Source organism: Ambystoma mexicanum, chromosome 5p, assembly GCF_040938575.1.
Source record: "Ambystoma mexicanum isolate Mex_15411 chromosome 5p, UKY_AmexF1_1, whole genome shotgun sequence".
NCBI classification, from domain to species: Eukaryota; Metazoa; Chordata; class Amphibia; order Caudata; family Ambystomatidae; genus Ambystoma; species Ambystoma mexicanum.
The window spans coordinates 430089192-430104839 of NC_090930.1; the positions used below are offsets into that span (position 1 = coordinate 430089192).

The window sequence follows — 15648 nt, forward strand, 5'->3', positions numbered from 1 at the left end:
GCCTGGGTTATTGTCCACCCTAGCTGGGTTTTTCCGCTGTGGTACACAATCTTTGGAAGATGGCCAAATTGTACCACCTGGGGGAACGCCGGCATATGAGATGTATGTGGAGTATGGAGTGGGTGCGATAATATTCTGTGAGACTTGGCATAGGCAAACCAGAAAGCAACAAGACCATCAGTCGCCGATTAATGGTAGTTTTGAGATAGCGAGGATAGACAACCTGGAAAGGGTTTTGATAAGAAAGAAAGCGCGTCCTGCAGCATTTGAGACTATTAAAGACTGGAGAAAGGAAGCAATGCTCCGATTTAAAAGCAGAGTAAAGCATGCATGCAGGCATAAATCAAAAGGTGAGGTAGCGGAAGAAAAAGAAGAGGAGTGGACTGAGAGTCTAAGAAGGGCAGGCAGGTGTGACCAGCTGAATATAGAAAAGATGTACCCACAACGAGAATTACACATAGCAGATGAATTGATAGAAAATATATTGACCCATACAAAACAAAGCCCAAGATCAGAAGTAAGACCAGACACGTCAGTAGCTATTGCCCAGACCCCGCCCGTAGCTCAAGCTCCCCCTCCGGTAGCTCAAGCCCTCCCACAGCCACAGGCCGCGCACGTAACACTACCTATTAGCCACCCAGGCCCACAACAGACACTCCCTGTTCCCATTGTCCCATCCGCACCTCCCGCCTTAGACACAGACTCGGTACCGTCCATTCCTCCCGGGGTTGAAGTTGAAACCGTGGGGGCAAGAGGCGGGACTGACCAACGGGGGTGCACGAGGGTAACCCGCAGCGCAATCAGCAAAGAATGGAAGGTGGAATTGCAGCAACAGGCAGAGATGTATATAGATGGGAATGATGGGACGGCAACATTGGCTTCGATATATGACTTCCGTAGAAGCAACGAAAGACAGGTAGTGTTGGAATGGATGGGTGAATATTTGGTGGAAAAATGGAAACAGCTAATTGGGAAATTACCACCGCAGCGATTGTTAGATTTGAATGCATTAGCACGCTGTAGGGAGAGGGATGAAGAAGTGAGAGAACATGTGTATAGACTTTTTGAGCTGAAAGATGAATTAGATAATGATTATGCCGAAATGTTTACTGCACCTGGGTACAGGAGTAGAGATATCGGGAGAAATAGGAAGGAAACTGTAGAGCCATATATACAACGACGACATTCGATGTCGTCAGTACAAAGGGGCGACAAGTTAAAAGTATGTATGCGAGAAGCGTTTAGATGGATGTCAGATCCTAGTATTCCCACAATGGAGATACACAAGATATTTGATGACTAGTCCATGCCCATGAAAACAAAAGCGCTACAGTCGATGGTTGAACATCTATTACAAAAAGATATCAAAAACGATAAGGCCAGCCCACCCGAAATAATGGCAGTATATAGAAGAGCACTAGAGCGAGGGACAGGAGAAACAGCCCCATCGTTGGATCTGGGAATATTGTTACATCTAAGAGAAGGAGGGGGGATGGTAAGTGGGGCATTTCCTGTGAGAGAGGTCCCACCTACCTTTGTGCCCAAAGTGGAGGTTCCCGCAGTGGGCGGTGCAGCGGCGCAGGTGACACCAGCCCATTACACCGCCCAATATGTGCATGTCCCCTTTTCCAGACAGGAGGTGAACAACATAAAACAGACGATTCCTGATATAAGAAAGAATCCTGCAGGGTTTTACAAGGACGTAGAGTCCTGCCTACAATCATCCGTGCTTACCATGGGTGATATAGACCTAATATTCCCGGTGATTCTGTCAGCAGACATATGGAAACAAATAAGGAAGGTAGATGACACAACAGCCTTTGGCGCCACATGGGCGGACTTGATAATAGAAGATAGAAATAAAGCGGTTGGAGGGACACCAGGAGCGAACCTGACGGCCTTACCAGCACGTATAGTACAGAAGTTAAAAGCAATTGTCCCAGAGAAAAGAATCCAATGGGACAAATTGACTGCATGTGTACAAGGCAAAGATGAGTTGGCTACAGATTATTTTAATAGATTTGAGGAAGTATTCACAGACTTCAGTGGGCAGGATGTGGGTTCAGAAGCAGGAAAGAGGTTATTTGTTGACAAATATGTGAGGGGGTTAAAACTTCCAATTCAGGATCTAATAATGACATCAGAGAATGCATGGCAAGCAAAAACGTTGGGCGAGGTACTGCATATGGCCCAATATTATGAGCGCAGAGTGACTGCAGGAAAAAAAAAAGAAGAGAGGGATAGGGTAAATCTAAAGACAAGAGTATTAATGTAGCAAGTAGTAGGACATAATAGAGGGAGAGGGAACGCACAAGGAAGGAGTAGTTTGAATATGCATGGGGGAACAGTGGAACCGAATCAGTGTGCATATTGTAAAGAGGTAGGACATTGGCGAGCGCAATGCCCGCCTCTACAGAATAAAAATGGGTCTGGTCAGAGGAGACAGCATAGAGGACACCAAGGAGCGAATGGACCAAATAGGAATAGTATGCAGCAGCATCATAATAACGGATGTAATCAAAACCAAGGCCAAAACCAAAATGCCCCAAATCAGAGTCAGGGACAGCAAAATCAACAATATGGAAATCAGAGTGGGGGAAATAGAGGGAAGAATGGAAATGTTTTCGATACACAGCCAAACACGTATTACAGTAATAGTAATGATTACACATTGGATGATGTGTTATTTCCCCAATAGGACAGCCCAGGACAGGGGTCGGAACCAGTGTCTATTCCCGTGAATCAGAGAGGACCCTACGTAGAAATGAGAGCCGGGAATGAGGAGCACCGCTTTCTTGTAGATACAGGAGCACAGAAGTGTTCAATAGACCATCACTTGGTTCCCGATATACCACTGTCAGGGCAAAATAATATTTCCGTAGGTTCGCAGGTCCACCAGTCATAAACCCAGTGTCCAAACCAGTCCCAGTTACCATAGGACCATTTACTGAACATTGTCCTTTCCTTCTAACAGAAAATTGTGGAGAAAATTTGTTGGGATTAAACTTGTTGAAAAAACTAGGTTCTGTTATACATTGCACGGCAGACGGAGTGTTTCTAACGATATGGCCACACGATGCCCCTGTGTCAGAATTCATGTCTGAAGCGTTACCAGGGGAGCTAAGTAAAGTACCAACCTGTATATGGGCAATGCATGACAACGATGTGGGATGTTTACAGATAGAGCCGGTAAAGATTATTTTGAAAGAAGGTGTTACCCTACCGCGAATACCCCAATACAAAATTTCGGTTGAAGGTGAGAAAGGATTGAAGAGTATTGTTACTAATTTGGTGAAATTAGGGGTAATCGAGGAAATCACAGGCAGTACATGCAACAGCCTGATTCTTCCGGTTTATAAAAATGGAGGTAATGAGGTACCATACCGTTTCATAATTGATCTGAGCGCATTGAATAAGGTAGTAGATCCGCAATTTCCTCTAGTGCCAGACGTCACTACAATATTGACAATAATACCTGTTTCAGCAGAATATTTTAGTGTAGTAGATTTGAAAAATGCATTCTTTAGTATTCCAGTGGACAAGGACAGTAGATATTTGTTCGCGTTCACATTAGGAAGACGATCATTTACATTCACGCGGATTCCGCAAGGTTACACAGAAAGTCCAAGTATTTATAGTAGAGCATTAAAAGAACAGCTAGATATGCTGGAATTACCGATGGGTTGTGTACTTTTGCAATACATAGATGATCTATTACTAGCTGCAGACACAGAGGAGATTTGTAAAGAAAGCACTGTATTACTACTGTCACACCTAGCGGTACATGGCCATAAAGCTAGTTTGAAGACATGTCAGTATAATCGAAAGGAGGTGGCTTATTTGGGCTACCTACTTTCGAAAGGAGGGAGAAGACTAACGCCAGAACGCATAGAAAGTATTTCTTGTATGCCTATTCCAAAGACACAAAAAGGAGTCAGAGCCATAATAGGCATGGCTTCATATTACCGACAATGGATTGGTAATTTTGCGTTAATTGTGAAACCATTAGTGAATTTAACTAGAAAGGATGCGGTTATGCCTTTGCAGTGGGATGAGGAATGTCAGAGAGCATTTGATGGATTGAAAACTGCATTATGCTCGGCTCCAGTTTTGGGTACGCCGAACTATGAGAACATTTTTAGACTATTTGTGTGTGAAAGTGAAGGATGTGCATTGGCTGTTTTGACACAGGAACAAGGTGGAAGCAATAGGCCGTGCAGCTATTTTTCTTCTGCGCTAGACCCTGTAGCGCGCACTACCACAATGTTTGCAATCTATCGTGGCGGCTGCTGCGTCAGTGAAACAAATGGAAGGGATGGTATTGGGGCACACTTTAATTCTGATGGTGCCACATGCCATAGACGTTCTATTAAATAGGACACAGACGCGACACCTCACCTCTACTAGATTGACAAGATATGAGATTATCTTGTTCGCGCCCCATATTCAAATTATGAGGTGTAGCGCTTTGAATCCTGCAGAATTAATGCCACTGACCTTAAAAGAAATTGGGAAGAATGAATCACCCCCCCCCCGCCCATGATTGCTTAATGGTCACTGAGGAAGAAACCAAGGGAAGAGTTGATTTAAGTGATATTCCACGGAAAGAGCCGGATGGAGAGTTATTTTGTGACGGCTCATGTTTTAAATTACCAGATGGCACGACAACTGCCGCATACGCTATCACTACCCTAGAGAGTGTTGTAGAAAGTAAAAGAATCCCCTATAATTCAGCACAAGACGTGGAAATAATAGCATTGACCAGAGCCTGCGAGATTTCTGAACATTTGAATGTGAATATATATACTGATAGTCAGTATGCTTTTGGAGTGGTTCATAATTTTGGTTGACTCTGGGCTGAGAGAGGGTTTCTGACATCACATGGTGCCAGAATTCAACATGGCCCTTTGATTGTACGATTGCTGACTGCACTCACGTTTCCAAAGCTCCTAGCAATAGTGAAATGCGAGGCACATAAAAAAGTAACATGCAAAATAGGAGAGGGAAACGCGTTTGCAGACAGAATTGCGAAACAAACTGCCACTGATTTGAATACCAAGATGATGACGGTTCAGACAGAGGAAGTACCCTGTATGATAGAAGATGGAGTTGCGACTGTCAAAGAAATGCAGGCCGAGGCTACGGCCGATGAAATACAGGGATGGGCAGAGGGATCTGCTGAGTTGGATCTGGAGGGTTGTTGGGTGGACAAGGGAACTAGAAACTGGATGTTGCCAAATTTGTATGTGACTGCAATGGTCACAATGGCCTATAGCCCTACGCACATCTGTGCCAAGAAAATGATACAGCACCTTTCTACAGTATGGCAGAAGGTAAACATAAAAAAGAATGCAGCGAGGTTAGTGCAGAACTGTATCACGTGTTTACAACACAATGTAGGAAAGGGAACAGTGACTCCAACAGGCAGTTTTGGCCCGCCCTCCATGCCGTTTGAGGTAGTTCATTTTGATTTCATAGAGATGGAGAGGTGCCAAAACTTAAAATATGTCTTGCTGGTGATCTGTGCATTCAGTAAGTGGGTGGAGGCATATCCTTTGAAAGATTGCACAGCAATGAGTACAGCAAAAGTAATGTTGAAGGAGTACTTTTCCAGATTTGGCTTGCCCTGGGTCCTATGGTCTGATAATGGACCACATTTTGTGGGTGCAGTGGTATTACAGATATGTGCTGGTCTCCAGATTGATGAGAGATTCCATAGTTCAAGGCATCCGAGTTCTGCCGGTCTGTGCAGAGGCACAACGGGATTCTTAAATCAAAGATTAGTAAGATTTGTGCGGGAAGCAAGTTGAGTTGGGTGGATGCATTACCAATAGCACTATTATGCATGCGTACGTCTGTACAGGCTAAAACTGGGCTCTCCCCGTACGAAATCGTAATGGGGAGGCCGGCAAATGTTTGGTGTGCACCTCAGCCAAAACGACTTAGTGAAATAGAACATCCTGTGCTTAGTACTTATTGTGGCCTTTTAATGCAGAAATTGCATTTGATTCATCAGCAGGTGCAGGAGGCATTACCAGTTAGATACACCGGTCCCGGGAACGCGCTGGAGCCAGGAGACTGGGTGCTGCTAAAAAACTTTGAAAGAAAGTCATCATTAGCATCCAGGTGGCGCGGGCCCCATCAAGTACTTACGGGTGGATGGAAGGAAGTCGTGGATCCATGCCACCCATGCCAATAAGATTCCAACTGCACTGAAAGACTTGCCTGACACTGAAGACCGGAAAGAGACAGCGGTCCCAGAAATGAAAGAAACTGTTGCCAGTAAGCAGCCACCTAATCTGCCAAAACGAGAAGTGAAACTCGAAACAAAACCTGAGACGATTGCCAAAGAGGGGGAAGGGCAAAGAGTGCCCCAACGTTGCCCAGCAGAATCGACATCACTGCTGACCGACGTGAAATCTGCCTTGCAGATACCAGCAAAACCAAATCGTGTACCCCTTTGGCGCCCACCAGCACTTACCAGCACGCCAAAAAACAGATCTGCATCATTGGCAAGGCACACACCAGCACCTGCAGTAGCGCCATAGGCTGACTTCAAGCCTGAATCTGGAAGTGCACCGGCACTGTTCACGGATCATACAATACCAGGAGCAAGGCGAGACAACCTGCGGCCTCGGAAGACAAAGTGATCCGCAGTTCTTTTTGGTGTTTATGTCAACCTCTGGTTCAGCTCATGGACGGAGAAGGAACCAGAGGTGTAGAGGAGAGAAGTGTGAGAATTGTGCAAGTCGGACAATTCAAGACTCGCGGCTCCTCGGTGCGATCATAAAAAGTACATGTGTCCGGAACCAGAGCGGACAAGCTGGGCGCACATGGTACTATGGCAAGTGAGATAACTGATTAACAGTACATGTGTCCGGAACCAGAGCGGACAAGCTGGGCGCACATGATACTAAGGCGATAAGATAACTGATCAAAGGTCCTCTGAGCAGTATAAGAAGGGACAAGTGATCTCGTCTAAAATCGAATAATCGAATCCAGGCTAAAAAGGACAGGCAGAACTGAACTGTGACAAAGAATTCCATTGAACTTATAAACATCAGAGCAAGCACGACGAAGAGAGATATCCACAACGAACTGTGATAAGGAAGAAGAAGGACGACAAGAAACATGCCGGGACCGGTTCCAGCCTCCTCCTGCACCACCACCACTGAGAATGAGTCAGTTATAAAGACTATGGCCCTCATTACGACCCTTGCGGAAAGCGACTGACCGGAGCGCCACAGCGTAAATAGCGTTTCCGCCATTGCACGAAGGAGCAAAGTGCGGCCCATTCCGACCCATCGGGCACGAGCACCACGCCACGGCGGAAGTGCAAAGTCCGCGATGGCGGAAATGACCCCAAAACGGCCCACACCGCCGCCGTACGGCGCCCTAGGTGCAATACCGCCACCCCTCTTAGCGGTCACCGCAGTGTGCGCCTACCGGAAAGTACGGTGACCGGAAATATACGGAAACGGAAGTTAAAACATGGGCCCGGAACGGGAAACATCCCGGCGTACACCTATAAAACCACTAAAACCACACAACCACTAAAATCACTACCCTGAAACACACCCCAACCCGTCACCCACCCTAGCGAAACCAAGACAAATGGGAAAAGTAGCGAAGAAAGCGTGCGACCGCAAGCGGCAGGTCCACTTCTCCCGCGAGGAACTCACCGTGCTAACAGAGACCCTCCAGGAGAATGCTGCCGTCGTCTTCTCCACGCAAATGACCAGAACGGCACTTGCAAACAAGAAGACCATATGGGCTCTGGTGGCACAGCGAGTAAGTGCGGTGGGGACCGCACCCCGCACCCCACAGCAATGCCGCAAGCGATGGGACGACCTGCGGATACGCGTCCGCAGCATACTCTCTGCCAACCGCAACATTGCCACAGCCACCGGGGGAGGTCCTGAATCACCCATCAAGTTGACCCCCTGGGAAGAAATCTGTGCCTCCACCATCGGAATGGAGAGCATAGAGGGAGTCGGAGGGATGGAGAAAGGAGTGCAGACATCCGAAGATTCAGGTAGGTGTACCAGATAAAACAATGCCAAATCCACACAGTCCATCCATGTGAAGTACCATGCGTCCACATAGTGCAACAGAAACACATGTCCAGGAGAACGGCCACACACATCGGCCTGATAGCGCACGTTAAAACCCACAATAAATACATAAATAATTAAAAACCCCTAATACACGCACTACACGTGCAGCAGGCACACCCTAACTGCAGGCTGCCAAACAACTGCACCCTCACTCCACACACAAATCAAAGCACCTCCAAGGACCCGACCCAAATCACCCTCAGGTACCACCCCAGAGCATGTGATACAATGCCATTCCAATTCCCACAGACCCATCATTAACCCTCGCCCTCCTTTACTCCACCACAGGGTCCGATCCAAACGACGAGCTACAGGACACCCCTACCAGCACACCTGCAAAGAGGGCCAAGACCAACGGCCAGAGACCCTCCACCTCAGCTGCACGCATCAAGACACGGCAGCAGCACAAATCAGGTGGCAGCACAGAGGAGGGAACATCAACAGGCACCCCAGCAGCCAGCATGCCCACAACACCACCACCACAGGTCCCCCCAATGGATGCCACAGAAGGCACTGCCTCTGGTGGCAGCAGCACCATAGGTGACACCCCATTGATGGCAGCATGCTCCGACACAGAAAACGGGGATGTCGAAGTCAGATCCATCCATGACCTGTCCCAATCCCCCTGTCTGTCCCATCCCGTACAACATGAGGATACCACGCAGGGGCACCCACAAGACAACGACTGGCCATCCCCCCCAAGCCCTGTGGCAAGGCAACATGAGGACAACAGCCCCTCTGTGACACCCCCGCAAATGGGCATGGCCCAGCAGAGGCAACAGTCCCTCGACCAGTTAATCGTGCAACAGCAGCAAATGGCCACGCTCCTCAAGGACCATGCCGATGAATGTGGGGGCACTAAGGCAGACATAGAAACATCAACTGAGACACTTAGGGCAGAAATGGAGAGAGGCACAGAGACGCTGAGGGCACAAATGGAGAGTAGCACCGAGAGCCTGAGAGTCCAAATGGAGAGAAGCACCGAGAGCCTGAGGGGGGAACTGCATGCGACGTCCAAAGACGTATGTGCCGAACTTGCCGGAGTGCGCCGTGTGCTCACTGAGCTCTCGCAAACCCTTAGGGACATGCATGGACGTGAGCAGGCAGACACATCATCCGTTGCAAGTTCCGTCCAGGGCAGCCCCCAACGTAGATCTGGAAGGAACCGGCGCTCCACAGGCAGGGGTGCCCCTGATACCCGCAGAGGGGGCTTGCAATAGCGACAGCCCACTGACAATGAGCATCTTTGGACACTGGGGTTCGTGGGGGAGGTAGGAGGGTGGAGGGGGTGTGTTGGGCTCACTTGGGTGGCGGGTCGATAGGGTGTTCAACATGACATCACATATGCCATAAAAAGTGCACGATCAACCAATGAGATGTGTGGACATTGATTTCTGTGTACTAGGCCATCATAGGCGTACAGTCCATATTGTGCATGTCCCAGACACGCACAGTGCCACGAGTCCCGTGTCCATGTATCAGCCACCAGGCGTGAGTGCTAGAAGCATACATCAATGAGATGCTGACGAATGTCACGGGCCTCCGGTGCCTCGCAGACTCCATGAGGTGCTGCCACATCCCCACCCTCATCATGACCATCATCATGTGCTTGCAGTTCTGCGTCAGGGGGCATGGGCACATTTCTACGTACGCACATGTTGTGGAGCATGACACATGCCATGACCATCTTTGCAACCTTCTCATGGCGGTACAGGAGTGCCCCGCCAGACCTGCTGAGGCAGCGGAAACGAGTCTTCAGTAGGCCGAATGCCTGTTCAATGACTACACGGGTACGTGAGTGGGCATGGTTGTAGTCCTCCTCATGCTGGTCCCGTGGGTTCCGGACTGGTGTGAGGAGCCATCTCTTCAGTGGATATCCAGCATCACCTGTATGTGGACGAGAAACGTATGATGTGGAATGCCATTGCTACGTACGCACACCCCCCCCCTTCCTGCCAGGTCATTGCCAAATCACATTCCCCACATAATCATGCATGTAATGAGACTCACCGAGTAGCCAGGATCTGTTCCCTGCGTGTCGCTCCATGTAGCGTGGTATTGTAGAGTTCCTCAAGACCATAGAATCATGGGTTGATCCAGGGAATCGGGCACAACAATGTGTAATGATCCTGTTGGAGTCACACACCATTTGTACATTCAGGGAATGAAATTGTTTTCTGTTGCGGTACTGGGCCTCCATGGCATGTGGGACGACCAATTCCACATGGGTGCAGTCGATGGCACCAATGCAACCCGGTATGCCGGCAAGTGCATGGAATCCCACTTTTGTGTTGGTAATTTCCTGCTCCGAGCGTGGTAGAGAGATGTAGTCGTCTGCGTGCTGCAGGAGGGCATCGAGCACTTGCAATAGTGTCCGTGAGAACAGTGGCTGAGAAATGCCATGCAACTGTCCGACTGTGTGCTGGTAGGTGCCTGTGGCCAGGAAGTGGAGTACAGACACCACCTTCAGTAGGGGTGGGATGGCGGTTGGGCTATCTATCATGCTGACAAGGTCAGCCTGTGTCATGTCCACAATGGCGGCTATGGTGTCCCGGTCCAGACGGTAGAGGGTGTGGATCTGCTCATCAGTGAGGTTGAACGGATGTGCTCGGAGGCGTGGGATTGCGGGCTGCCTGCGTGGTGGTAGTGGCTGTGCTGGCGGCCCTTGCTGGCCCTGCCTTGGCCTCCTCCTCCTCCTGCGTCTCCTTCGTGCGGCCGGTAGCAGTTGGTGTTCGTCTTCTTCTTGGAGTTGGAGTAGTTGCAGTGCTATCAGGTCCCCCAGGGCCAACATCGCGAGTCCTGCCGGTAGCATTTCGGTGTGGTTGTGGGAGGAGACTGGCTGTGCAATTTATGTGTTTTCAGGCTGTATGGCCTCCACCTGTGGTGATTAATTCCACCTGTGCAAGCTGCTCTCCCCTTTGGCCGAGCACGTCCCGCGCACAACGCTGCAAATCTGGGAATGGCATCTTGCTATTGCAATCATGTATTTGTACCCGATGGCCGTGTAACATTGGTTGACATGTTCATTCTGCTGTGGTCCCATTGTTGCACATACTATCTGTGCAGTCGCGAACAGACTTGTGAAGGGTCAGTGGAACGTAGTACTCGAGTAACGGTGGGCCCTCATGCATCACTTTACCGAGTTGCAATGACGGGCGGGGCGTCCCATTTGTGGGTGAAGGCAGTTGCCATTTTCACACACAGCCGCACTCGATGGAATAATTAGTGATTTCAAACGGCCACAGATGCCTTTTCGGCGTGATGTTGCAAATGTGGAATTCCAAGGGCGGCGCTTTCGGTTTCCAGCTAGCGGCGAGGAGATGCCCACAGGTCTGACTGCAAATATAACGTTCTGTTGTTCAATGTCCTTGAGACAGGGCCCATGGCGAGGAAGCAATGATTGATATGAATAGTTTGGGATGCGCAATTGCTACGTGGGCGATGAGGCCGGCCGTTCCCACATACATGTTACTTCACAACACTGGAATTACGGGCTGGGGCACTGTGGATTTTGCAGGCTGCATAACGCACAGACTCAATGGATGTTTCTAATGTTATGTGAGTAATTATTCAGGCGTTTTGATTCCGGGATGAGGGAATGATGAATGGATGCATGGGCAGGTGATTTGATACAGAGTTTGCCATGTACAGGGCTTCTTGGGATCTATCCGCCTCCCCTACGCTATGTGATGCAGGGCTGCCATGGTGGGACCATCGTCTATCTGGCCTTGTTGAGCCCTCCCTGTCTCGACACGCCCTCAGACACTTGTGTCCATGCACATTAACATTCCCATCTGATGGATTCTGTTTTGACAGACGCATGCACAGGTACACTCGTTTGTGATGGTGTTTGCACCTCGATATAGATGGTTAGGAGTCGCAAGTGGTTTTGGGGTGGTGATGATCCTTTGGAGTGGGCTAGCATGCATATGGCTGTGGATTTCGTGTGATCATTGAAGTGAGTTGTTGGAATGTAGTTCTGATGGCCATTCTGTTATTTTTCTTTTCTTTTGGTTGACAGGTATCTCCTCCCCTTTTGCCACTGCCATCTGTATGCCACTCCTGCAGATGGGTTTTACTCCCGACACCTGCTGCTTCGTGTTAATCAGTGGAGCAGCATTACGATCTTATGGGACGATCGCCAATGGCCCACATGCCCTTACGCAGTACTGGTGGCTCGGAGCAACATTTCGGCCTTTCAGCTGGACTAGTGCCTCCCCATTGGGACGGCCCTGCGGTTCTGTGCGCTTCCATGTTGCCTTTTCGTACGTGAATGTGGCTCTGTGTACCATGAGGGAACAGGACGACACACAAGTAGTGGCTGGTCATTTCTTGCGGATGCAGCCCACAATGGTGATTGGTGTTTAGGAGTTCATGGCCTGATGGCTGTATGGGCTTGGTGACTTTGATGTGCATTAAATTTCTATTCTGATTTGGCCCGTGTAGCGTTTTTCTTTGCAAGTGATGTGGCATATGCCTATTTGGGGGGCGATGTATTGTGAGGAGATCTGCATTGGGTTCCAGCTTCGGAGTTTAGTTGCGTGGTACTGTACTGGGCGCGTTTGCCTACTAAGCCCGTGAGGTCAGGGATGGGGGCTGCCAATATGACAGTTTGAATGTTGTCATGCTCAGGGGCGGGGGATTGGGTTTTGTGTAACAGATGCCGGTCAGCCAGGTGGACTGGTGGAATGATGTGATTCTCGGAATATGGCTGGTCACAGGTGCCTGTGTTTGCGTGCGTTTCTTGGTGGGGGACTGTGGTCATGTCCATTGGGATGGCTTCTGTATTCGTGCCATCTGTGCCCTGCAGCTCCCATTGGCCCCTCTTGTGTTTCTTTTGTTCGTTGCCATGCATGGGTGACTTGTACATTTCAATGGTTGCATTGTGGCTTCATTGCACCTACGGGGAGTTGTACTTTGTGGGCAGGGAGCGGTGTACAGGCACTCAGTGGGGCCGTTTACGGTTGATTCGCGATGCCGTACTTCTCACCATGGCGGAATGGTACATTACGCCATGCCTGATGGCGTTAGGTACATGTCCGCTAGGGTCGGAATTGGCGTACCGTTGCGCCATGGTGGTGTTTGCGGTTTCGCATGGCGCGCGCGCGCGTGCTTGGTGCAGTTAGCGTTGGCGTTCACTACGGTGTCGCTAATGGCTTCGTACTTTGCGGTGACGGGTCATAGTCGCACCGAGCGCTATTCGATGGCGGTATTGCATTTCCGCCATCGTTTTCCGATTTCCGCAAGGGTCGTAATGAGGGCCTATAAGTTTAAGAAAAACGCATGGTTAAACAAATTGTATGCTGGTACTAACGATAATAATGTGCTTTATGAGCGTGGTAGCACCAATATCGACAGCCCTAATATTATGGTGGGTAGAAACAATACACCCACTAGAAATGTTTTTACCAATAATTAATATATCCACTTCTGAAAGCCTGGTTCAGGTGATCACTTATACCCTACCCCCAATGGAAGAAAAACACAGGGAAGGTTTTGGAAATAACACCTTACTGCTGATAATGAACATGACACATGCAATCCTGAAGAAAACAAACTGCTGGGTATGTGCCCATTTACCACAGCATGCCGGGAAAGGAATAGGGTGGCATTACCATTAAGTTCTGCATGTAGTGCATCTTTAGGTGCAATGTTCTATGGGAAATGGAATGAGAGTAATACCGGTCAATTAGACAGAACCAACATGAATGATTTTGAGGAGATAATAATGAAGCCTGTGGGTTGTTACATTTTTCATAAAGCAGAAGTAGTAGCCCCAGAGCCCACGAGGAAAAGTACACGGAAGATAACACGACAAAATTGACGAGATAGATTGTCCCCGCCAGAAAAAACATCTGTAATGACGTTTCATGTAAGAACAGAAGGGGACAAAGATGCAATTCCCCCATCTTACACAGTGAATTATAGCCCAAGAACTGTCCCTTTTTGTCTAAAAAAGAAAGGCTCTTTTTCAGTCGGAACATATACTGGTTGTATGAATACAGTGGTATTAAAATGGGAAATAGAACCAGTATGCATAGGTGATCCAGTTTACTTTATATGTGGAGAGAAAGCATACCCTTGGTTGCCCAGAAACTGGGGAGGTACATGTTACCTGGGGCTACTGTTCCAAGGAGTATTCCTCTTAGAAACAGCAGCCATGGCCAGATTATCCAAAACTAGAGTCAAAAGGACTGACAAAGGTGTTTTAATAGCAACTGATGTAGCGAAATCATTAATTCCATTCTTAGGACAGATAGTGAACTCCTATAATATAAGGCAACTGTCCAGAATCCTAAAGAATACAATAACCACAACAACAGATATATTATTTAACATGACGTTGGCAGAAAGAGGAATCAGGTTAATGATGCTGCAAAATAGAATGGCTCTCGATGTGATCCTGGTCGATCGTGGGGGAATTTGCAAAATAGTGGGATCAGCATGTTGCGTTTATGTCGATGACTATTCCCCCACGATCTTTGAGGCAATAAAGAAAATGCACGTTCTAAGTTCTGAACTCCCCACTGGAGAAGGGAGCTGGGGAATAGGATCTTGATTTTGGGGAATGTTACGATCTTGGGGATGGAAGTTGATCTCAATATTAGTAGTGGTGTTCGGAATATTCCTAACGTGCTGTTGTTGTATACATTGTTTACCCATAGTTTGCGCAGAGGTAACTGAGGGATGCACGGAAGGATGCATGCATATGATAACAAAGAAAAAACAACCTCATGATCGAACTAGCCCAGACCCAAATGAGATGAGAGCAGTAAAAGAGTTGATGGCGATAGATATTGATGAAGACAATGATGACCACGATAGCATGCAAGTCTCAGACATAAGTACTTCAGATTCATCATCACTAGAGGAGTTTCAATAAATAGATGAGACGTTTGGCATAGGGCCAAAGGAGGGTTTGTCAGTCTAGAAATACGGATACCTCTACTTTAAGACCGCAAACGCATTTTGGTGGCCGTGGGCCAACAGTTTCATGCACGATATGACAGAATATAGGTTTTCGAGTTTGCCAATGAATGGCCATTTTGATGTAACAAGAATCACCATTTTGTTTTCTAACCATTGCTCATTGCTTTCTGTTCCTATTGCTTCACATTATATTTTCCGCTTACACTGCTCGACTGTGGAACATTGTTGTCTGTATGTGAAAAGGACAAGGCCACAGGGCCGTGAGGATAACAAGAGTTCGCTGAAACACAAACGTAGGCAGCGCCAGGAAGAATGCCCGGCTCCCTCCCGAATGTAGCCTTGAAGCAGAGCTGCCGGGCATTTAATCATTTCACAGCTGCTAGCCAGTCTCGTTATATGGTAAAATATGTTAGAATAATACCGCTAAAGGCTTGAATTTTGCTTTTCTTACGGCCCCCTTTGCTGAGCCCGCTAGAGCATGTCGGCTCCCAGGACGCGAATAGTACCTGATAGATAGCAAGGTCCGGAATGCAACTCCCCCCATATGTAGTTCCCTTCCAAGAACAGAAGCGCAATGTTCTATTCAATAACCGAAAGATAC

At 48.3% G+C, this 15648-nt stretch overlaps 1 protein-coding gene across 2 annotated transcripts in view; it reads left to right on the forward strand.

Moving 5' to 3' along the window:
* Positions 1 to 15648, forward strand: part of GPC3 (glypican 3) — a 3708166-nt gene that overhangs the window by 2583135 nt on the left and 1109383 nt on the right. The gene's annotated exons all lie outside the window — the stretch shown is intronic.